The sequence below is a fragment of the Siphateles boraxobius genome, unplaced genomic scaffold (assembly GCF_051911475.1).
Source record: "Siphateles boraxobius isolate OS27281-9 unplaced genomic scaffold, OSU_SipBor_1 41, whole genome shotgun sequence".
In the NCBI taxonomy this organism is placed as follows: Eukaryota; Metazoa; Chordata; class Actinopteri; order Cypriniformes; family Leuciscidae; genus Siphateles; species Siphateles boraxobius.
In genome coordinates, this window is record NW_027509042.1 from 17,313,048 (window position 1) to 17,338,704 (window position 25,657).

At 39.8% G+C, this 25,657-nt stretch overlaps 1 protein-coding gene and 1 long non-coding RNA gene across 4 annotated transcripts in view; both read left to right on the forward strand.

Moving 5' to 3' along the window:
- Window positions 1-25,657, forward strand: part of pde4ba (phosphodiesterase 4B, cAMP-specific a) — a 230,077-nt gene that overhangs the window by 132,799 nt on the left and 71,621 nt on the right. The window lies entirely within an intron of this gene.
- LOC143706606 (uncharacterized) lies at window positions 11,662-11,872 on the forward strand. The gene is made up of 2 exons (XR_013192997.1): window positions 11,662-11,735; window positions 11,774-11,872. It is a non-coding gene; the product is annotated as an uncharacterized LOC143706606 (long non-coding RNA).

A 25,657-nucleotide genomic window follows, 5' to 3' on the forward strand; every position in this document is an offset into this window, starting at 1 on the left:
CGGAGACGTTACGTCTGCCTGCCACTCTCCGCTGTACCGCGGGGATCGCCTGAGCTCAGTCTTGGCTCCTCAGCGAAGAAACATATCTGAATGTTGCCGGCTTCCTCCTTTTATACCCACGAGGTGGGGCGGAGTTAGGCCATGCAAATTCCGCAGACCCATGGCATTTCTTTGCCATTGGCTCGTTTTGTAATACTCAAAGTTGATAGGCTTTCTAAGCGAAACCCCATTCGTCGTCATCCGACGTAACGTCTCCGTTCCCTACTCAGGGAACGAGGGTTACATACGTAACCATAGACGTTTCCATTTCATAATTTTGTGGTTATATCCCATCACATTAAATTCAGAATTCATACTCATACATATTCATAATTCAGTTGTTCTGCCTTCCGATTTTAGATTTAAATAAAAAGTGGTGCATATATTGTATGTGAGCATGTAATTAAATAATATTTTTCCCTATATACTCTATACTTAGACTACAGTTCAAAGTTTGTATACTTTTGTTCAGCAAGGATGTAGTAAAGACACTTACAATATTATGAATGATTTTTGATAAATGATTCATAACAATGATTCAAAACATTGTATTGGGCTTTATCATTATCATTGAATTAAAAATCATTCATAATATTGTAAGTGTCTTTACTACATCCTTGCTGAACAAAAGTATACAAACTTTGAACTGTCTGTATCCATTTGGCAGGCATTTTCTAAGATTTATGAAGCCATTATTAATATCCATTCCCCAACTTATCCACTCAGTAATCTTTCGAGTTTTAATGCATTTTCTTAAAAAAAAAAAAAATCTGCTCCTGAAATAAGGCAGGACTTATTTATGGTCATGTTAACACTGCCTACACACACATCAAATGTTCTTCCACTCCCATTTGCCCAAACAACTACATTTGGCACAGGAGCTTACTATTTAATTAGAACCTTTGGTCTGCATTAGTTTGTCATCTTCATGTATTCAGTGATGGGCTCTTGTTCTTTTCTTAAAGGGATAGTTTAGCTAAAACTAGTTGTGTCATCATTTACTGACACGCTTGGAGCTCGACACCCCATTGTCACAGTTCACTTATATTGTACGGAAAAGAGCAGCATCAACATTCTTAAAAACTTCTCCTTTTGTATTCTGGAAGAAAGTAAGGATTATGGGTTTGGTAAATAAATTAGAGAATTTTTGTGAGCACTGTTCCCTTAAAAGTGGATGACGTGAACACTTTTAGAATACAGTAAAGTGTCCTTTCTTTTGAATCATTTGAACACGGCCATTCTTTACATTTTCGTAATTTGGTGAAATGCTCAATGCATTTTGAAGTACCTGAAGAAGAAGGAAGTACGAAGAAAAAGAAGAGGAAGAAAAGCCTCAACTTTGTTAATGCTCATTTCAGTTCTCTTCTCAATCAAAGGTCTTCAGGTGCGGTATTAATCATTAGTTCTTGCACAGACAGATAATTGAAGTTGGCTTTGCTTTGGCACTGTGTAATAGGTTATAGTTTCTGTGGTGCTGTGATTTGATCCATGGGTTTCAATTTCAAGCCAGACTCCAGGAGATGTCATGTGACATCTGTATGTGGAGAGTTTGTAACACTGGTCTACCTGGGGGTATCAGACGGTGCTGTGTGACAATGACATGAGGAAAAAGGAGCCTTTACACACACGCTGTTCACACAAAAGAACCAACGTCAATGATGATGTCATTCCATCACTGAAAGCTTTCTGGGTAGATTAGGATGGGATATTTTTTCACAGCACTTCCAGCCAGCACACTTTATAGTTAACTGGTACTGTTCCATTTCAAAAAACAACGGTTTCCTATACCAACAGATAATTTGAGATGAAATCATGTGGATGATTGTTGAGAATTCAAATTCAATGAATCGCAGTTTAAAATACACTGCCGTTCAAAAAGTATGGGGTCAGTGATATTTTGTTTTAAAATCAATACTTTTATTAAAAGTTTCATTCAAGAGTTCTTTTAAACCTTCTATTCATCTAAGAATTCTGAAAAAAATCCATAATGGTTTCTACAGAATTATTAAGCAGCACAAATGTTATCAACATTGATAAAAAATAAGAAATGTTTCTTGAGCACCAAATCAGCAGATTAGTATGGTTTCTAAATGATCATGTGCCACTGAAGACTGGAGTAATGATGCTGAAAATTCAGCTTAAATTAATATATACATTTAAAAAATATTAAAACCTTTTAAAAGATTATTAGAAATAATAATATTTCACATTACTGTTTTACTGCATTTTTGATCAAATAAATGTAGCCTTGGTAAAACATAAGAGACTTCAGCTGTTACAAGTCCCTCAATGCAGACTTAAACGTAGAGGGGATCGAGCTTTTTCTGTGGTTGGGCCTCGGCTATGGAACAATTTGCCCTTGGACGTTCAGATAGCCCCTACTGTGAATTCCTTTAAGTCAATTTTAAAAACGCGCTTGTTCTCTTTGGCCTATAAATAAGGTGCATGTACATGTATATATATATGTGCATATGTGTACATATATGTGTGTGTATGTATGTGTGTGTGTGTGTATGTGTATTTATATGCCTATATGTATGTGTGTGTACGTGTGCGTATGGGTAGATATATATATACTTATATATTCCTTTCTGTCTATTTTTATATTTCTCTCCTTTGAGTATGATACTAGTATTAAACCTGTTACTGTCTTTTCTGTTTTTATTTTCTATTACTGATAATCTCTGAGACTGCTTGGATGTCTACAGTTTTAAGCTGTTCTTAACCTTTTTGTACTGTTCTATGATGTGCTACTACTCATGGTGCTGGTGTCTTCTAATTTTGTAGTTCTGTAAAGCACTTTGGTCAGTCAGTGACTGCTTTAAAATGTGCTATATAAATAAAATGAACTTGAACTTGAACTTGACTTCTTTCGAAAAAAGTAAAATTCGTATTGATATTTAGTGTCAAAGTGTCAAAAAATAAGTATCTGTCTGTCAAATTTTAATTGCAAATTTGAATCCTGTTTGCTACCAGCAAATTCAGGAATCAAAAAATAAATTTAAAAGGCATTTTTAAGTAAATTCTGAATGGCGCACAACCCTACTACAATCAAAGTCTGGCTTTAAAAACTCTGAAAGCATTCTGTCACGTTGTCTTTGTATTTCTGTCTTTTTAAAGACTTTTAGTTTGTTTCTTTTTTTTTACTTCCATTTGTTCTGTGTTCCCGCTCTTCATTTGTTGTCATAGTTACTTAGTATGTTACTAATTAGAGCACACCTGTTATTTATGTGGTTCGTTTGTCTGTGTATTTAAGACCTTCAGTTCCCTTTCAGTAAGTCACATTCAACGGATCTCGCCTGATAGCCCAATCACCTTCGAGTGCAAACTAAACGAACCAATGCACATTGGCGTGTGAAATTTGCATCTCGCGCTCCGCAATGCGGGTCTAAATATGGAAGAGGATGCACTGCACATTCTCATGCGAGATCCCATTATGTCAGTCATTCCGACGTAATATCTTCATTCCCTCTTTCAGGGAATCGGGGTTACATCCGTAACAGATTTTCTCTTCGCTCTTTGTCAGGACCTGTGTTGACTGCGTTTAAGAACACACTGTTATGGTGTTATGGTTTGATTGTGTAGGAATACTGCTTTTGTTTGTTTTACTCCAGTAAATAACTTTATTTGAACCTAATAATCCTTGTCTTCATCCTTGGTGAGAAAACCCGTGACACATTCATTATAAACACTATTATGTTTAACATCAGGCTTTTAGAGACCTCTAAAGGGAATTATTTGCACTCATCTTAATAATTGTAGTGGGTTAATTCTGAGAATGAGAAGAGTTTGGAGCAGTGGCAGTCCTCATGTGCTCTGAAGTGATTTTTCCTCTGAAGATGCATCACACTGAGATGAGTGTTCCTAAGTACATGCTTCACTCTTCTTGGAACGACCCACATTTTCCACTTATATGCAGCACTGAGCGCTCAAGAGCATATGATCCATGAGAAAATGAATCTACTGCCGTGTGTAATGTATTTCGTATTGATTAGAAGGATGCCGAGAGTGATCTAGCATAGCAGGGGATATAAAGAGGCTTAACGCTTTTTGCAAATGCATCACAAAGTGGGATTCCCATCCGTTTGATGCTGATCCTGTACCTAGAAAGACGCTATATAAATGTTGGGCGGTATCACGGTAATATCGTATACCGCGGGGTCTTAAAATAGCAATGGTATCAGTTTCAATACCGTCATTACCGGCACTTATATATAATATATAAATATAATTTATTCAATGCCTAAAAATGCTTATGTAGTTGTCATCAAGTGACAGTGTGGAGGAGAAAGAGAGAGAGAGAGAGGGAGAGGCGGTAAATACTGACGAGGCAATTTGTAAATGTTGCAATAAAAAAGGTGACCGCGAGAGATGGAAACACCTTTAACCTAATGTCGCATCTCCGAAACATCCACCCTGTTGCGAGGATGCATTTTGCCCCGAGTTCATTAAATAAGCGCATTAGTTTATATTTGTTAAAATATTATAATGTTATTTTTTTTTACGTTGATAATGAAAACTGAACAGCACGAGTAAGATGGGATGCATCGGGAGTCAGACATTGATCACTTAATTAAGTTTCATTTTGTAAAAGGCCTTTCTTTAAAGGGAATTTCGTTTTGTATAAATTGTATCTTCATTTAATAATTTTTTTTATCAACCAATTGCATGGATTTAATAAATAAGAATCAAATATAGCAGACAACATAATCATGACATGATCGTGCGCTGGCGCGCCGCGGTCACTTGCATTGAAATCTCATCATAAATTAACCGAAACTCAGTGTATGTCTCACAGACATGACAGATGGGCCTATATCTAAATAAAGCTTGAAATTTCATTAAACGAAACAATTCAAAACGAAAAGAAATAGGCCACTCGCTGATTATTTAATCCATGATGTGCATTTCTCTCTATGCGCGTTCATACGGAAATGGCGATCATCAAATTCATTAAACGAAACTATTCAAAACGAAAAGAAATAGGCAAGCCTACTCTCTGATTATGTAATCCATGGTGTGCATTTCTCTCTATCGTTCACTATGGAGATGGCGATTCGTCAATTTCTCTAAACGAAACAATTCAAAAGGAAAAGAAATATAGGCAGCATACTCTCTGATTAATCCATGATGTGCATTTCTCTCTATAGGCGCGTTCACTACGGAGATATCAATCATCAATTTCTTTAAACGAAACAATTCAAAAGGAAAAGAAATATAGGCAGCATACTCTCCGATTAATCCATGATTTCTCTCTATAGGCGCGTTCACTACATAGATATCAATCGTCAATTTCTTAAAACGAAACAATTCAAAACGAAAAGAAAAAGGCTAGCTTATACCTTCTGATTATGTAATCCATGATTTGCATTTCTCTCTATATATGTGCGTTCACTAGGTGATGGCGATCGTCAACTTAATCTTTGCAGCACTGACAGAAAAGTTGTATTAATAAAAATCAATGGACGCGTGTCACCGGATTTACAAATGCACTTCTTGCTTGTTAATTTAATTTAAATTAATTAATAAAATGAATACATTAATTGTCATAATTAAAATAATTAAATATTATTAAGTGTCCCATTTTTGCTCATTTATTAATAGTATTTATATCTACCACCCCCTCAGCACCTGGGTTAAAAAATTATTTGGCGCCACCATATTATAACGCCCCACGTATTAAAAATAGTCAAGTCTAAATAGGGCTCCGGCTCATAATGACATTTAATGCAGTCAGCCGGGATCAGACACAACGTGCACGGGTTGGCCTTGATTTTTGTTTTGTTTTGTTTTTTTGCCCGATCTGGTATTCAGTTTCTGAACGGTGTAGGCACAAGCCAACAGTTTGGTGACGCTGTCTGAGCCTTATATCATAATTTTTAATTAGTCACGGTAATACAGTATACCCCGGTAAAATAGGGAGGAGGTTTAACGGTATCAAAATTTGGATAAAGCCCAAGCCTAACGCATTATTATTATTATTACAATAAGGTTTCATTATTACCTATACCTATTTCATTAATACCTAAGTATTACCTAACATGAACTAACCATGGGCAATACAGTTGTTACTGTATTTGTTCATCTTTGTTTGTTTGTTATTTCACAGTTCATTAACTGATGTTAACAGATACTTTTGTTTAATAATGTATTAGAAAATGTTGAAATTAACATTAAATTTTTTTTATAAATGCTGTAGAAGTGCAGTTCATTATTATATAATGTTAACTAAATGTTGTTGACTAATGAAACCTTATTGTAAAGTGTTAACTTTTTTTTCTTTATTATTAAAAACTTGTATTCACAAAGGCTGCTTTTATTTGACCAAAAATAAAGTAAAAACAATGTGAACAATGTAAAAAAAAAATATTGAACAATTTAAAAACAGTCCCTCTGCTCAATATTTTTTGGGAACAGGGATATTGTTTTCATGATTCTTCAATAAGTAGAGCATTATTTATATGAGACTGAAATTTGTAACATTATAAATGTCTTTACAGTCATTTTTAATGCATCATTGATGAATAATAGTATTACTTAAATAAAAAAGTAAAATTGACAATTAAATAAAAAAGTAATTTTGAATAAATTCATGAGAAATCATTTCGTATCACTTTAAGGCATGTGAGAAAATCAGGAGCATTGGATACAGTATGTATTCTTCATTCTCAAAGTTTGGTCACAAAGACAGCAGCAAAGGTGTATATAAATATATATAATAATTCCTTTTTCAGTTGCATTCATTTGCAAATCATATAGATATAAATATACTAGCCTACATTAGTATAGTAAATCGAGCTTGCATGTGTTGTTATACTTATAAATCAAGTCCTTAGTCATCTAGCCAATTGTGTAATACATTTTATGATGATGAACTATGGTTCATCTTCTGGGAAAAACATTGCCATTGTCCAGAGGTTATTTCTGAATCACCATCAAATGTTTCCTATGGGTTTGACACAGCCTCTGTGTCAAGTCACCTTTATTTATATAACGCTTTTTACAATAAAGATTGTTTCAAAGCTTGAAAAAGCTTTACAGAGATACCAGGAAAATAATGTTATAATAATATTGTTAAATATAAAATTAAATGTCCCCAACTAAGCAAGCCAAAAGCCAATGGTGACAAAGGCGAAGAAAGGCGACAAAATTCCATCAGGTGACAGAATGGAGAAAAAAAACTTTGGGAGAAACCAAGCTCAGTTTGGGGGGGATTGGGGGGTGGGTGTTCTCCTCTGGCCAAAGAATGAACAGTGTATGATTATGATTCAGGCAGCATTACAGGTCAAAGGTCAGATTGGATCAGAACATTATATTATGCAGTTCATCTGTTTCATCTGAGTCATCACGCTAGGGATGAGACGAGTTTGTTGAGGATCAGTGCCGATGGCTGTCGTGTCGATGAGGCCTTCACAGGAGAAAGTCTAGTTGACACAATCTCTGCTGACACTTCAAGAATACACTGTGGTCGTGTCCAGGCGCAATTCCACCATCTGATCTTGATACGGCCCGGGTCTGGCTGATTACAGTTAACCTCGGAATAAACAGAAAGACTAAAAATAGCATAGATGCCTTTTTTTATGATGTAGCGAGTACATCAGCTGTTATAGGAAGTGTTCCCGGTTCCGGCTGACCTAATTTATGCAGCCTAATAATCATTTAACTGATTTGAAAAATAGGAATGTATAGTGTTCTATGTGTATGCCAGGTTGAATAGATGTGTTTTTAATCTAGATTTAAACTGACAGAGTGTGTCTGCTTCCTGGACAATGTTAGGAAGACTGTACCAAAGTTTAAGTGCTAAATAGGAGAAGGATCTACCGCCCAGCAGTCGATTTTGACATTCTAGGTATTATCAACTGGCCGGAATTTTGAGATCGCAATAGACGTGAAGGACTATAATGCGTTAGGAGCTCGCTGGGGAGCTAAACCATTTAGTGCTTTGTAAGTAATCAGCAATATTTTAAAATGTATACGATGTTTTATAGGGAGCCAATGCAGTTTTGACAGAACCGGGCTAATATGGTCATACTTCCTGGTTCTAGTAAGAACTCTAGCTATTGCGTTTTGGACTAGCTGTTGTTTGTTTATTAAGCATGCAGGGCAACCACCTATAATAGCATTACAATAATCTAGCCTTGATGTCATGAACGCATGAACTAATTGTTCTGCATTTGTCATTAAGAGCATATGACGTAATTTAGATATATTTTTAAGATGGAAAAATGCGGTTTTACAGATACTAGACAAGTGACTTTCAAATGAAAGATTGGCATCAAAGGCTGCGTTTACACTTAGCATTAACATGCGACCTGTATGCGGATGTTGTCCGAATACACATTGAAAAGACAAGTGTAAACGCACTTCTGATAAGAATGTTATCCGATCAGCGTATCCAGGTTCGGAGGTAGTCGAGGACGCATTGTGATCAGATCTCATTGTAATGTAAACGCAATTCAGCCATCGTGTCTGCATTCACAGGTGGACATCATATAAATCCTCGCCCAGTCTCCCCACGTGGCTGTCAGAAAATAATGGCCAGATGCAGTTTAGACAAGAAATGAAACTTATTTGAACCTTACAATAAACGTCAATCTTTAAAACAGTTTATTTAGACTTACATGATACTATGTGTGTCATTTTTCATTTTAACTGTGCAACATTATCTGAACCTTACAATAAACGTCAATCTTTAAAACAGTTTATTTAGACTTTCATGATACTATGCGTGTCATTTTTCATTTTAATTGTGCAACATTATCTGAACGAGTCGATTGCCTGTACAATTACAGTCAGTCATGAGATCTTAATAAAGAGCTGAACACTGGCTTGCCTGAGAAATAATTGGAATCAGAATTTTTCAATGTTTTAAATGTTGAATGTTTTTATTGTTTCAGCATGTTTATCAATCTCCCATTTCTGTCAATATGATAATCTTAAACCCAGATGATCGATGATGTGACTTGTTTAACATGATCAACTTTTGTATGATCAACTCTGGAAGTAGGCCAATTCCTTCGTTCAAAAAACTTAATTTGATTAAGACTGGAGATTGCACAGGAAAGTAAAGTGAGTGAGTGAAAGCAATTGGTACATTGTTTAATTGGTATCATCTTTACTCTTAATCTGGTGTCATGCCACAGACTAGGGTTGGGCGGTATTTCGGTAATATCGTATACCGCGGGGTCTTAAAATAGCAACGGTATCAGTTTCAATACCGTCATTACCGGCACTTATATATAATAAATAAATATAATTTATTCAATGCCTAAAAATGCTTATGTAGTTGTCATCAAGTGACAGTGTGGAGGAGAGAGAGAGAGAGAAGGGAGAGGCGGTAAATACTGACTAGGCAATTTGTAAATGTTGCAATAAAAAAGGTGACCGCGAGAGATGGAAACACCTCTAACCTAATGTCGCATCTCCGAAACAACCACCCACTCAGTGCTGCGAGGATGCATTTTGCCCCGAGTTCATTAAATAAGCGCATTCGTTTATATTTGTTAAAATATTATAATGTTATTTTTTTTTTACGTTGATAATGAAAACTGAACAGCACGAGTAAGATGGGATGCATCGGGAGTCAGACATTGACCACTTAATTAAGTTTCATTTTGTAAAAGGCCTTTCTTTAAAGTGAATTTCGTTTTGTATAAATTGTATCCTAATTTTAATATTTTTTTTTTATCAACCAATAATAAATAAGAATCAAATATAGCAGACAACATAATCATGACATGATCGTGCGCTGGCGCGCCGTGGTCACTTGCATTGAAATCTCATCATAAATTAACCGAAACTCAGTGTATGTCTCACAGACATGAAAGATATCTAAATAAAGCTTGAAATTTCATTAAACGAAACAATTCAAAATGAAAAGAAATAGGCCACTCGCTGATTATTTAATCCATGATGTGCATTTCTCTCTATGCGCGTTCTATACGGAAATGGCGATCATCAAATTAAACGAAACTATTCCAAACGAAAAGAAATCGGCTAGCCTACTCTCTGATTATTTAATCCATGATGTGCATTTCTCTCTATCGTTCACTATGGAGATGGCGATTCGTCAATTTCTTTAAACGAAACAATTCAAAAGGAAAAGAAATATAGGCAGCATACTCTCTGATTAATCCAGGATGTGCATTTCTCTCTATACGCGCGTTCACTACGGAGATATCAATCGTCAATTTCTTTAAACGAAACAATTCAAAACGAAAAGAAAAAGGCTAGCCTATACCTTCTGATTATGTAATCCATGATTTGCATTTCTCTCTATATATGCACGTCCACTAGGAGATGGCGATCGTTAACTTAATCTTTGCAGCACTGACAGAAAAGTTGTATTAATAAAAATCAATGGACGCGTGTCACCGGATTTACAAATGCACTTCTGGCTTGTTGCTTGTTAATTTAATTTAAATGAATTAATAAAATGAATACAATTGTCATAATTAAAATAATTAAATATTATTAAGTGTCCCATTTTTGCTCATTTATAAATAGTATTTATATCTACCACCCCCTGAGCACCTGGGTTAAACAATTATTTGGCGCCACCATATTATAACGGCCCACGTATTAAAAATAGTCGAGTCTAAATAGGGCTCCGGCTCATATTACATTTAATGCCGTCAACAGGGATCAGACACAACGTGCACGGGTTGGCCTTGATTTTTTTTTGTGTGTTTTTTATGCCCGATCTGGTATTCAGTTTCTGAACGGTGTAGACACAAGCCAACAGTTTGGTGACGCTGTCTGAGTCTTATGTCATAATTTTTAATTAGTCACGGTAATACCGTATACCGCGGTAAAATAGGGAGGAGGTTTGACGGTATCAAAATTTGGATACCGCCCAAGCCTACCACAGACCTAATTTAAATATTATGCAGGAAACAGAAATCCGATCAGTTATCCAGATACAGAGGTTACTTAATGTGAACAAATGTAAACGCGCCATGTCCTGATTGGTTAATGATCCGATCTGCTTGATCAGATCATGGTGATCGCATGTTAATGCCAAGTGTAAATGCAGCCAAAGAGCACACCCAGGTTCCTAACCGACGGCGAAGACTTGACAGAGAAGCCATCAAGTGTTAGACAGTATTCTAGGTTATTACGTGAGGAGATATTTTTTGTCCGATAATTAGAATCTCTGTTCCCTTTCGAAGGGAACTCAACAATACGTCAACGACGCTATGGGGAACGCCTCAGGCGTGACAGGTGTCTGAAATCACTATCAAATCACGTCAATCATATTGACCGGCGACAGCCCGTGAATCATTAGCGTGAATGATTAACGTGCGACCTGGAAGTATAAAAGGGCGCCTTGCAAACATGACAAATCATCTCATCGTCTTCAGGGACTGTCTGTTTGAAACGCTATTCAATGAAACGGTAAGAAAATTAAATGTACAGCACACGAGTGTGCTTTTCTTGCCTGGGAGAAGAGCGCGCACGGGAGATTCTCGAGGGAATCCTCTGTGTGAACTGTGAGCGTTTTTCTCTTAAAACGCTCGCTCTCGTCTGGCCCTCTTCTCGAGTGAAGGGGGTTCAACGTCTGGTTCTCATGGTCCCGCTCGTGCCGAGGCAGAGCGGCGACTTGCATCATGGGCTTCCAGATAGAGCTCGTCGATCATCTTGAGAGTGCTGTAAACCTCTCAGATGATTCGACGGCTGACGAGGGCGAACTGCAGGTCGATGACGAGGATTTTTCACCGACGGTTTCCTGCAGTTGCTGCTCTTCAGGACGAGCAGGAGATGGCTGAGGAGGTTTATAATCAGGTAGATCCTGAACCCTCTCAGCCACCCTGCCCCGTGTATGCAGGTCTGGTGGATGTTGTGGGGCTGTAGCTGCCATGGCAACGCGCTAGAGGAGAGACCGCTCGCGGTAGGCTCGGCGATCGGTTTCTCCCCGGCCATACACCACCAGCTCAGGGAGCCTTCCATTCCTTCCTGATCTTCACACGGAGATCGAGAGGGCATGGAAGAGCCCATGCTCTGCCCGTATTCACTGACATCAGCGGGTTAATTTCGCTGATGTTGATGGGATCGCAGAGCATGGGTATGTGTCGATGCCGCCCATTTGACGAGTCGTTTGCAAACTATCTCGTGTCTGGGCAGGCGTCGACACTGAGAGCTCCAACTCTGCCATCCAAACCGCTAAAGACAACAGCGCGTTTGAATGGCAGAGCATACACGGCAGCAGTTCAGGCTGGTGCTTCCCTGCACACCATGGCGGTGCTGCAGGCATACCGGGCCGACCTGCTGCAGGATCTCGACCAGGGGGCAGGGTTGTCCCCTAAGGCAGTTACTGAGCCGCGCCGAACCACGGCTCTTGCGCTCCGGGCCACCAAACAAACTGCTGCCACGATCAGTCGGGCGATGGTGGCCACGGAGAGACAGCTTTGGTTAAACCTGGCCGACGTTGAGGAGAAAGAGAAGGCCTTTCTCCTCGATTCGTCGGTTTCGCCCTCTGAACTCTTTGGCCCCGCCGTGGAGGCGGGGCTTGGGAAGTTCAGGGAGGCGAAGGCGCGCTCAGCTGCTTTTAGGAAAAAACCTACATACCGCTGAGATCCGGTTCCACGCCCAGGCAGGCGGGAGGGCCTGGCCCTTCACGATCTGAGGACCGTAGACAGGGCCAGAGAGCCAGTGTCGCCTCTCGTGCGCCCCCTCTGTGGAGGAACAGGGCGCAGGAAAGGCGTGACTCCCGCTAGAAGAGGGATCTGAGGGAGGTTATCCAGCACAAGCGCATACAGCGTCGCTGATGGATAATCTCCCCGGAGGGCTTCATTAAAAAGAGAATCCAGCCCTCTCCTCTCTTCTGACTCCCCAGACGTTCATTACATCAGGCCTGGCGCTGGGCCTATGATAAGAACGATGTTCCAATGGCCCGCCTAGGCTTGGTTAGTAGAAACGCCTCTTTCAGGCATGTAAAGTGGTGGACCCCAGGTTCATAAAGAACTATCTGGCGAGTCTTCACTCCGCACGCCGCAGGTGAGCTGTCTGGTCTTTTCAAGAGTAAATTTTTGTGAATTAAAATTCCGAAATGTATCTCTCTACAGACCTCGTTCCCTGTATAGAGTCATGGGGTCATGTCAAGGTAATAAGGTAAGAGAACTTTATTGGATTATCAGGGCCCTGAAGTTCCCCGTTAGGTGGCCAGAACGGTAACTGTGTTAGCCTTCGGGCTGCTAGCCACCTCAGGGTAGAGTGGTTGGTCTCTCTCTTTAAATTGTTTTATTTAGAGTGTTGACTGACGCTAGAGCTTCAGATAGATCTTATGTCCGGCCCACAGGTCCGTTTGACTTCTTCCTGAGTATGTCGCCCCTTGAGCTCTGTTTGGGTTTTCATTAGGCTGAGCGATTCTGCAGCCCTTTGTATGGAATAATACAGACTATATTCTTTAGTAAGGCTGTGGCTCCTCCGAGCCCTCAGATAGATCTATGCTTGCAGGCTGGCCCTTATCAGGGCCGCCTCTGTAGCTGGCCTAGGCTGTGCCAGGGATAATAGAGGCGCTCTCCTAAAAATTTTAGCATTTCTTCCTCTGACCCTTCACTGTGTGAATGTTGGTTTCTAGCATCCCTGTATAAACAGCCTCCTCCCGTGGGAGTCGTTAGGCCAAGGCCCGCCCCCTTCTCTGCATTCTGGGGTGACTAGAGTAATGCAGCGTGGTGCTGAGGATGGTTTGTAAGGACATGGTAGGCCTCAAACAGGCCTCCGTGGTATATATGTCTTTATTGAGCAGGGTTAGGCCGTCTTTCGCTTCACGAAGAAGACTGGGTTTCCTGCCCGACCCTGCCATAGAGAACTGGCCTACGGATTTAGGCCGCCAGTTTAGGCTTCACTCACCTCGCTGAGCTACTGCTCGAGCGCTAGGTTGTAGGTGGTTGGCTTTCATTCAAGCCCCACTCCCCTAGGTTGGGCACAGATACATTTCTGTCACCCCTAGAGCCGCTGGCAGGCCCGCACCCTGGTAACCTCAGGGTGAGGTGTGAGTATTCCCCTGTGATACAGGGTAGGTCTGAGCACTTCACTCCCAGTTCTGTTTTATCCCACCTCGCACCACTATGGCTCGGGTCGAGTATGAAGTAAGCTTCACTTCTTCTTTGGTCGAAGTACGCTCCCCTGAAGCCAGAGCATTGCCCTGAGCTGACGCCCATGCATAGATGGTAGGCCCCTGGCTAACTGGGGCCTCCGTTGAGGCAGAGTGGCGTATGTTGTACTCCCCTTGTTTTAAGGGTGCTAGCTTTCTTGCGGAGTACACTGCCATGGGCAATGTGATTAGGCACCAGGATGCTGTAGGCGCTGTGTAAACAGTTTTTCTGCCAACGAAGGCTGCGCCATTAGGTAGTAGGCCTCAGCAGGCCTCCTTGATTGGACAGCCCCCCAGAGGGCACTGTAGGCCAGCTCACTTTACGTGGTTGGCCTTGGTGGTTCGGGCAGTTGACTCACTGATGGGTAGTAGGCCTTAAACAGGCCTCCTCGGAGGTGAGTCCCAACATTGTGGGACATACCTTATAGCGCTACTGGAAGCCCATTAGTGAATTATGCTGTGTAGTATGGTTTCCAACAGTGTACTTTATGGCAGAATATGACTTGCTATTAGCTAGTAGGCCCGACCAGGCCTCCCTGATAGGCGAGTCCCCAGCTGGCTGGCCTTAGCAGGCCACCTTATACTTTCACCCGGACTCAGGGCTCAAAGCTACCAGTGGTTATCAGGTAGTAGGCCACTCAGGCCTCCCTGAAGGTGAATTCCCACTTAAGATGGTTATCAGGTAGTAGGCCTCACCCGGCCGCCCTGAAGGCGAATTCCCACTTACGTTGGCTATCAGGTAGTAGGCCTCTCTGGGCCTCCCTGAATGTGAGCTCCCAAATATTGTGGCTGTCAGGTAGTAGGCCGCTCTGGGCCTCCCTGGATGTGGGCTCCCAAATATTTTGGCTGTCAGGTAGTAGGCCTCACCAGGCCTCCCTGAAGGTGAGTTCCCACATGCTGTGATTATCAGGTAGTAGGCTCCTCCAGGCCTCCTTGAATGAGAACGGTCAGGTAGTAGGCCTCACCAGGCCTCCCTGAAGGTGAGTTCCCACAGATAGTGGTGACCAGGTAGTAGGCCTCACCAGGCCTCCCTGAAGGTGAGCTCCCCACATACTGTGGTTGTAAGGTAGCAGGCCTCACCGGGCCTCCCTGAAGGAGGAGTTCCCACGTACTGTGGTTATCAGGTAGTAGGCCTCTCTTGGCCTCTCTGAAGGTGAGCATCTCACATACTGGGGTTATCAGGTAGTAGGCTCCTCCAGGCCTCCTTGATTGAGAACGGTCAGGTAGTAGGCCTCACCAGGCCTCCCTGAAGGTGAGTTCCCACAGTTTGTGGTTACCAGGTAGTAGGCCTCTCCAGGCCTCCCTGAAGGTGAGCTCCCCACATACTGTGGTCGTAGGGTAGCAGGCCTCACCGGGCCTCCCTGAAGGTGAGTTCCCACGTACTGTGGTTATCAGGTAGTAGGCCTCACGTGCCTCCCTAAAGAATCAGGTAGTAGGCCTCTCCGGGCCTCCCTGTAACGCTCCCTAGTGGTGCTGGGTTTATGAAGCTAGTGGTCTCTTGCTATCAGTTTCAGCTAGCCTTAATAGGCAGCTGCTGAAGGCGAGCTTGCGCCCTGGCTCGCTAAAGTGTTCATTCTCTGCTAAAGGTTCCCTCCCGGAACCTTTTCTGCCTACAGCCTGGTTTGCCTACCAGGCAGACCTTGTGCTCCCCTCACGAGGGTCTCTATGAGCATGCGGCTTCCTGAGTCTGGTCAGACGGTCGTAGGCCTCTCGTGAGGCCTCCCAGTTAGATCAGCCCTTAGGCCTTCACAGGCCTCCTCAGTGTTTTGAAACACAGACACTGGGTTGATCCGTGGATCGAGTAGAGAAACTCCCCTCGCTAGCAAGGGTCGGAAAGCACTATGCTGAGTCATACTCTCCGGGATATCCCGTCTCTGAGATCCGGGCCGAGTGGTTCACTGCCAGCTTCGCAGTCCCTCGGGTTGGATGCCTTACTTAAGGCATTTGTCCAGAGGCTCTGTCTTCAGACAGACAGGATTTGGCCTGACTAAGTGTCTATGTACTGGCGCCAGGTCAGGCCGTCCTGGTGGCATTTCGGGGTGAGTACGTTCCCCTGAATAGTGACTGGCTGGGGTTCCCTTGGGTTCCCTAGCCACATTCCCTAGAAGGGACCCCTTCTAATTGGAAGCTGAGGTTCCAGGCCCGGAGCCGGCCCAGGTAGACCTTTCATTTAACCATGTTTATGAAGGTTTTTCTGTGAGGCTGTAGCTTGGGCTATGACCGTAGGGAATGCTGTCACTGACAGCCCAGTGTGACCTGAGGGTGAGTGGTTCTAGCGTTTCATTTGAAGTTGCTGGTTCTGACAGTTGTCACTGCCACTTGGCATGCACTCCCCTTAGCATGGCGGCGTTGGTATATCGTTCCCCATAGCGTCGTTGACGTATTGTTGAGTTCCCTTTGAAAGGGAACGTCTCAGGTTACGACTGTAACCTATGTTCCCTGAGAACAGGGAACGAGACAATACGTCTCCCTGCCATGCCGCGGTACTTGCCTACCGTACAGTCCCTTCAGACGATGTGATTTGTCATGTTTGCAAGGCGCCCTTTTATACTTCCAGGTCGCACGTTAATCATTCACGCTAATGATTCACGGGCTGTCGCCGGTCAATATGATTGACGTGATTTGATAGTGATTTCAGACACCTGTCACGCCTGAGGCGTTCCCCATAGCGTCGTTGACGTATTGTCTCGTTCCCTGTTCTCAGGGAACATAGGTTACAGTCGTAACCTGAGACGTTTTTTTCAGATTAAGTAGTAGTAAAGTACTAGTCATCCAGTTTTTATATCAGCTATGCATTCCATTAATTTTGTGAGTTGGTAAGTTTCGTCAGGGCGTTAAGAAATATAGCTGAGTATTGTCAGCATAACAGTGAAAACTAATGCCATGCTTCCTAATGATATCTCCTAAGGGTAGCATGTACAGAGTGAACAGCAACGGTCCTAGTACTAAGCCTTGTGGTACTCTATACTGAACTTGTGATCGATAAGACATCTCTTCATTTACTGCTACAAACTGATAACGGTCAGATAAGTATGATTTAAACCATGCTAATGCAATTCTAGTAATGCCAACATAATTTTCAAGTCTATTTAAAAGAATGTTGTGGTCAATCAAATTCAGCAATTATATGGAGTAACACTAATAGAGAGATACAACCACGATCGGATGATAAGAGCTAATAATTTGTGACCCTAATGAGAGCGGTCTCAGTACTACTGCATGTGTGTCTGTGTGCACATGCACCTGTTTTATATAGGCTAGTTTATTGAGCAGCTGTGGATCTTGGCCTTGTCTCACAGTAATCGGTTAACCCAGCCAATTAGTGCGGCAATAGCAGTCCATACACATTTGTCACTGTCAAGCTGGCCGACTGCTTCGCACACGCACACTCACACGCTATACCTGGGTCAGATTCTTGCAACAGTGCTAATATCTGTACTGGTAAAAACCAGGATCCAATTATCACCTCTAACCACAGAGGAGTACATGCTAAATACATAATGAAATTATACCACGTTTGGCATATTGCAAACAATTGTCATGGTAATGACAATTATGTATTAATACTTAAAACATGCATTTATATACTTTCTTAGCGATTTGTATAGCTATTCGCCCTACTGGAAGTCACAGAGGGTGAGATGTTGTTAATGCGTGTCATCCACATGTTACATATATTAACACCCACCCACCCATGCAAGACACACTAAGTGTAGATTTGATTTGGGAGGGGCACAAACCTGGTTGCCATGGAAACAATTGCAGGACATTAAAGGGATTAAGGAACACGGTTGCCTTGACCACCATGCATGTGATTATGATGAGCATAAATACCACGTCATTGGGGTGTGGTGACGCTGTTTGCACATCATCATGAATGCGGTGTATCAGCTGCATCCAGAGGAGACAAGTTTTACTAGTGATTTATAGTGCATCATGTGCGAATCAGTTGTTATTTGCTGAACAACACGACAAATAACACTTGAATGGCAGGGCTTTGGCTGGATGGATGGTTTTGGGTGATTGTGTATGAGTTTGACATGAATGTGAGAACTTAAATGTGTCTAAATATCTATTGTGGCTAATGTTAAGGTGTTAGCTGCAGCACTAGGTTACTTTGACTTAAACACGGCTCGTAGCAATAGGATGATCGGGTTTAGGACAATACGAGATAGGGCATGGCATGCTCCCAGGCATTTGATGCGTGACAGAATTTTGGAAAACTCAGTTAGTCATGTCAATAAAATTACTGATGTTAAAAAAAATTATTTTCTTTCATTTTGTCAGCATTAACAAGGATGAGACAGAATAGACTTGATTGAGACTCGAAAAAGAATGTCATTAATACTTATAATAATTTTAGTATTAATCACAAAACTTAAAATAATAATATATAATTTTATACACTACCATTTTATGTTTTTTGAGTGTTTTTGAAAGCATTCTTTTTTATACCAAGGCTGCATTTATTTTATTAAAAAACAAATATTTTGTAAAACCATAACATTTTAGTAGAATTTAATATAACTGTGTGTATATATATATATATATATATATATATATATATATATATATATACACAGGTCCTTCTCAAAAAAATAGCATATTGTGATAAAGTTCATTATTTTCCATAATGTAATGATAAAAATTAAACTTTCATATATTTTAGATTCATTGCACACCAACTGAAATATTTCAGGTCTTTTATTGTTTTAATACTGATGAATTTGGGATACAGCTCAGCTCATCTCAAAAAATTAGCATATTTCATCCGACCAATAAAAGAAGTATTTTTAATACAAAAAAAGTCAACATTCAAATAATTATGTTCAGTTATGCACTCAATAATTGGTCGGGAATCCTTTTGCAGAAATGACTGCTTCAATGCGGTGTGGCATGGAGGCAATCAGCCTGTGGCACTGCTGAGGTGTTATGGAGGCCCAGGATGCTTCGATAGCGGCCTTAAGCTCATCCAGAGTGTTGGGTCTTGCGTCTCTCAACTTTCTCTTCACAATATCCCAAAAATTCTCTATGGGGTTCAGGTCAGGAGAGTTGGCAGGCCAATTGAGCACAGTAATACCATGGTCAGTAAACCATTTACCAGTGGTTTTGGCACTGTGAGCAGGTGCCAGGTCGTGCTGAAAAATGAAATCTTCATCTCCATAAAGCTTTTCAGCAGATGGAAGCATGAAGTGCTCCAAAATCTCCTGATAGCTAGCTGCATTGACCCTGCCCTTGATAAAACACAGTGGACCAACACCAGCAGCTGACATGGCACCCCAGACCATCACTGACTGTGGGTACTTGACACTGGACTTCAGGCATTTTGGCATTTCCTTCTCCCCAGTATTGCTCCAGACTCTGGCACCTTGATGTCCGGATGACATGCAAAATTTGCTTTCATCCGAAAAAAAGTACTTTGGACCACTGAGCAACAGCCCAGTGCTGCTTCTCTGTAGCCCAGGTCAGGCACTTCTGCCGCTGTTTCTGGTTCAAAAGTGGCTTGACCTGGGGAATGCGGCACCTGTAGCCCATTTCCTGCACACGCCTGTGCACGGTGGCTCTAGATGTTTCTACTCCAGACTCAGTCCACTGCTTCCGCAGGTCCCCCAAGGTCTGGAATCGGTCCTTCTCCACAATCTTCCTCTGGGTCCGTTCACCTCTTCTCGTTGTGCAGCGTTTTTTGCCACACTTTTTCCTTCCCACTGAGGTGCCTTGATACAGCACTCTGGGAACAGCCTATTTGTTCAGAAATTTCTTTCTGTGTCTTACCCTCTTGCTTAAGGGTGTCAATGATGGCCTTCTGGACAGCAGTCAGGTCGGAAGTCTTACCCATGATTGTGGTTTTGAGTAATGAAACAGGCTGGGAGTTTTTAAAAGCCTCAGGAATCTTTTGCAGGTGTTTAGAGTTAATTAGTTGATTCAGATGATTAGGTTAATAGCTCGTTTAGAGACCCTTTTCATGATATGCTAATTTTTTGAGATAGGAATCTTGGGTTTTCATGAGCTGTATGCCATCAGTATTAGAACAATAAAAGACCTGAAATATTTCAGTTGGTGTGCAATGAATCTAAAATATATGAAAGTTTAATTTTTATCATTACATTATGGAAAATAATGAACTTTTTCACAGTATGCTAATTTTTTGAGAAGGACTGTGTATATATATATATATTTTTTTTTATTTTTTTTTATTAGCCATTACTCCAGTGTCACATGATCCTTCAGAAATTATTCGAATATGCTAATGAAAAAACATCAATTTTATAAAGCTATAAAAAAATAGCAAAAATAGCACATGTGTGTGTGTGTGTGTGTGTGTGTGTGTTAAATAATGAAACCAACTATATCCTATATTACAAACATAATATTGCAACTTATTATGTTATAATATAATATTGCAACTTATTACAACTTATATGTTTTTATAAAAAAAATTTATTTCAGTCTGACATAATAGTCTAATGCTTTTTAATATGGATTCATGCTGACATGTATGTTCCTACATTATGCTCAGATAGACTGTCAGAGTGACCTTGGAGTGACTTTCAACAAAATACAAAAACAAAATTAGTACTTTTGTTAAATTGGGCTGACTGGGCATTTTGTTGTTTCAGGAATACTACCATTTTATATGCCGATTGTTCAGTTCCTCCTCCAAAATTGGTTCTCTGACCAAATCAAATGTCATTTGGTAGCATCACATCATCCTATAACAAACTGCTTGTCTGATGGGCAAATTCACATGCTTGGAACGCAGTCACCGTGACAACTTCAGAGACAAATTCAGAGTAAATGCAGTGAGTTTACAATTACACAAATCAGATTGGAATCAGGGGAACCATTTCTTATGCTGAAAAGTCCTTGTCCTCACATTAAAGCCTGGTTGAAGAGTAAGTGCAGCAGAGTATAAAGGGACTTGTCCAAGCAGCATATGGCATAGACGTTGCTAACGGGATGGGCCATTGTCAGTTCCGAGTGTACGCAGCTTCCATCCCTAGAGTACATATGTGCAAGCAACAGCTGTGTTTCATGTTCTAGCCTTTTTAGAGCCAATTCTATCTCTAAGCTGAATTAACAGCATGGGTTTCTTTGTCCGAAACAGGTACTATCTCAGGCGGTTTCTCAGGATCTAGGCCGTAGTAAAAAACAAATGCAGAAGCCTGACCCAGCGAACTTGCCTCTCAAAGATACACCACCCTCTGCTCCAACAACAAGCAATTAATTGAAACCGAAAACAACATCCAATTTCTGTCCCATTTAAATCCAACCCCTGCATTTTTTGCTATCAAAATTCTATGATTTCCTGTAAGATAGAATAAAATAACTCAAGAAATAGAACACTTTATTACAACTAGGCCTGTCAATTGATTAGTATTTTATTTTAATTTTTTAAAGTGAAATAGTCACTTTATAGTTATTCATGCATAAAGAAAGCTATTTCCAGTGCTTCAATCAATCAAAAATGATTACTTCCGTCAATGATTAATCATTAGGGACTCCAATGTAAACCAGTTGTACATTCATTCAAAAAAATGCATTATCAATATACAACACACTTTAAAATCGAGATCATGATGTATAAATAAAATAAATAAATAATGCTATCAGTCAAATTCATCTTCAACTTTGTTCACTATGTGTTTTTATCTTTTTTTAGCCATTGAATCACACTCAAAATACGAGTGTAGGGATGTGGACAGGGTTTGTAAACATAACAGTACAAAAATAATTTACTGTTGATTGGGATTTCATGCAGACTTCCGTTTTATGAATGATGGCAACCAGTGTTAAGGTGCAATACTGCCACCTATGTTGGAGTGTTATGGGGTGTAATGGCTGGATTATTTACAATATTATCTTATGTTTATTTTTAACATAATATTGATGCTTTCTTTTTTAAATATCAATTATTGTCAATACCACACCCCTAATGTAAACATTTGTTGATGCACTACATATATCTAAATGTAATTTGAAGTACATTAACACTTGCTATGAATCATTTATGTGAATGTGTTGTGTGTAGATATAACCTAATCGTGTTGTGTGACGAGTTTCGGTTAGCTGTGTTCTGGTCTCAAATCACTAGTCTCATATCTCCCAGTAACCATGTAAATATCTAGCTAATGCTGCTGGTGTGTGTGTGTTTTATGGATGCTTTGTCTAGCTGTTCGTTTGTATGATCAGGGCAGGGAGAGATATCTAGCTGGTAAATATGATTGACAGTTGCAGCTTTACTCTGTTTTTCAGCTAATGATCTTTTTCTCTCCTTCAAAATGACAGTTGGCCTCTCTTTTTCTTCATCTAAGTCTACTTTTGGTCACACAGATAATTCCTGATAATTATACCAACAATTGCTTGCACATCCAAACACTTGGATGCTGCTTTAGATTCTTTTCATATTTTATGTATTTGTTTTACTTTTATGTCTAACATCTTTGGAATGTGGTTTCCTTTTCACAGCTGTTCTTCAGATTGACAACTTGTGAAATTGTGGCATCAGTTATTATAATAATTCACAGATCAAATCATAGGCTAATTGGAAGGCAATTATATCTTTGTAATGGGCAATTGTTTTCTACCTGGGTAAAATTCTGAATAACAAGAAGTAAATATTTAAACAGTTGCATGTTTTCAACGGAATACTGTTGCATATCGTGAAAAAACAAATGAATTCATTGTTCATATCAGTGCTTTTGAACAAATCTTAAAGGGTTTACCCAGAAATTAAATGCTTTCAGTAATTACTCACCCTCATGTTGTTCCAACCCCGTGAGACCTTCGTTCATCTTCGAAACACGAATTAAGATATTTTTGATGAAATCTGAGAGCTGGATCACTCCTCCATAGGATTCTAAGGGATTGAAACTTCTTCCCCGAAAAGTTATTAAAGACATCGTTAAAATAGTCCAAGTGACTACAGTGGCTCAATCTTAAGTTTATCAAACTACGACAATACTTTTTGTGTGCAAAAAAAAAAAACGACTTTATTTCAACTATTCATTTCCTTCTCTGTGGGCCTTGAGTGAGTTCACTATTATAATAGCGTAAGCTTCTGTTGTTGTACGTCACACGCATCACACACATGACCAGCGTCGGCCAATAGTGAGCCTACGTGTGACGTAGCACTTCGCAATCACACTACGTGAACTGACTAGAGGCCAACAGAGAAGGAAATGAATAGTTGAAATAGTCGTTATTTTTGTTTGTTTTTGCGCACAAAATGTATTCTCGTCGCTTGATAAACTTAAGATTGAGCCACTGTAGTCACTTGGACTATTTTAACAATGTCTTTAATAACCTTTCGTTGCTGGCAAGTTGCAATCCCTTAGAAGCCTATGGAGGAGTGATCCAGCTCTCAGATTTCATCAAAAATATCTGAATTCGTGTTCCGAAGATGAATGAAGGTCTTACGGGGTTGGAACAACATGAGGGCGAGTAAAATACTGACAGAATTTTCATTTTTGGGTGAACTAACCCTTTAAGTGTATATGATTCTATGCTGCTTCCATGCATCTCGAATGAACTAGGCCAGGGCATTTTGTTCATGAATGAACTGGGACATCTCGATTTTGAACAAACTGAATGAACTGGGGCATGTCGTTTATGAGCTTTTCTTCTGACGACTGAATGAGAGGAGGCACATCGTTCGATATGATTGTTTGTCTCGTTTACATCAAGTAGAGAAAGAAAGAGGAAACTTATTAGTGTGCAAAAATGAATCGTGACTGTACACAAAATAATCTTATTGAAACCTGTTATTGGATTTTCTTTTGCTATTTTTTATAGCTTTATAAAAAAATAATAGTCAGCAATTGACAAATTATTAAAAGAAATTATAAATCTGCTTATGATAAAAGTAATAAATAATAAATGCATAAACACAAACAATCACTTATTAGCAGATTTGCAGACATGCAAACTTTAATAACGGTCTCAAACCCCGACCGCTGGCATGTAATGAGTGTGCACTAACAAGGACACTAAACAGTAAACACTGCATTCTCTAGCTAGCAGTCATCAGCCTGCACATCTCTCACTAGCTGGCCTCCGTTACACATGAAATGCCAAGAGTGGATGTCTATTTATCATGGCAGAAGCACAACAAAATAATGCTTCACGAAAAATTAAGCGAAGATGATGAACGGATGACATGGAAGGACATCTTACCACAAACAAGCACTTAGCACTACTAAGAACATGTAACATGCAACAAATGTAACATTTTAGTGAAAAAAAACAAAAAAACATTTGTTCAGGGATTCTCCCACTTTAAAAAAAAAATTCTAGTGAGAAGGCATGTGTACCTTCTAAACGATGAAAAATTAATGAAAATTGAATAATTTTACACCCAAGTTCAACCAACCATGATGAACGTCACCTGGCAGCATGTTGTCTCCTGATTCAGGGTACTACTGTGAAAAAGCAGCAAACAGAATATTTTATCAAAATAATTCTAGAAATGTCAATGTATAGTAAAACCCAGATAACAAGGAGATTAATAATTGTGTTAACTAACAAAAAAAAAAAAAAGTCAAAAAAACGTTGCTAGTGTTGTGGAAAAATTTGTTTTTAAACGTTTCTACTGTTCAGATTCACTGCAGAATTTTTACATTAATTACAGCTCAACATTATTCCTAAGATGAATAATTCCTTTTGTATTAATGGTAATGAAAATTAATAACCAACCAACACCTGAACACAGATATTCTGTGGTTGGTCTAATTGATTTCATTTAAGTTTTTAGATTTTCATTCTTTTAGACTCCTGAATTTAAAAATAAAAGTTGTATTGATTTTATTCTTTTTTTAAAATAACCTATCAATGTGTTAAAAAGCTATTTACAACGGCCAATGGATTAACTTGCAGTTAGCAACAACCACTACTAGTCATCAAAGTTTATAGATGATCTGAAAATAAGCTGATAAAACCTGGTGATTTTAAAATGCGTGCAAATATATAATTGAGAATTTCTCATTTCATCGTTGAATAGACCTTTTAAAATTGATAAAACCTGATGACGGTAAAATCCGTGTACAAGTGTTTAAATGATACACATTTCAGTGCTGAAGAGACATCTTAAAACAACACACTCACTAGATCGACAGCTTACTGAGCATCGATATCAAACATTACTTTATGGTAATATTAACTGAAAATACTGACAAGGAATATAAAAAAAAAAATTTAACTACCATGTAAGTTGTTGGTGCACATGCAGATCAATGCAGATGCAGGACTTAGGATGGCAAATGGCGATGGAAACAGATGTCCTTCCAACGGGTATCGGGGAAAATAGTGCTTTACAATTGACGTTAAAAGTGCTGGCAAATACCCGAGTGAAAATGATTTTGAATGCTCGAAAATTTAAAATTTAAAATAACTGACTAAAAAGACCAGACTTGTAATCACACACCAACACCAAATAAAAAAAATGCTGCATTGTACTTTAATTTAACATAGCACATGCATTGCAAACAGTAAAAAAAAAAAAAACGTACTTAAATACAGTAGAATATT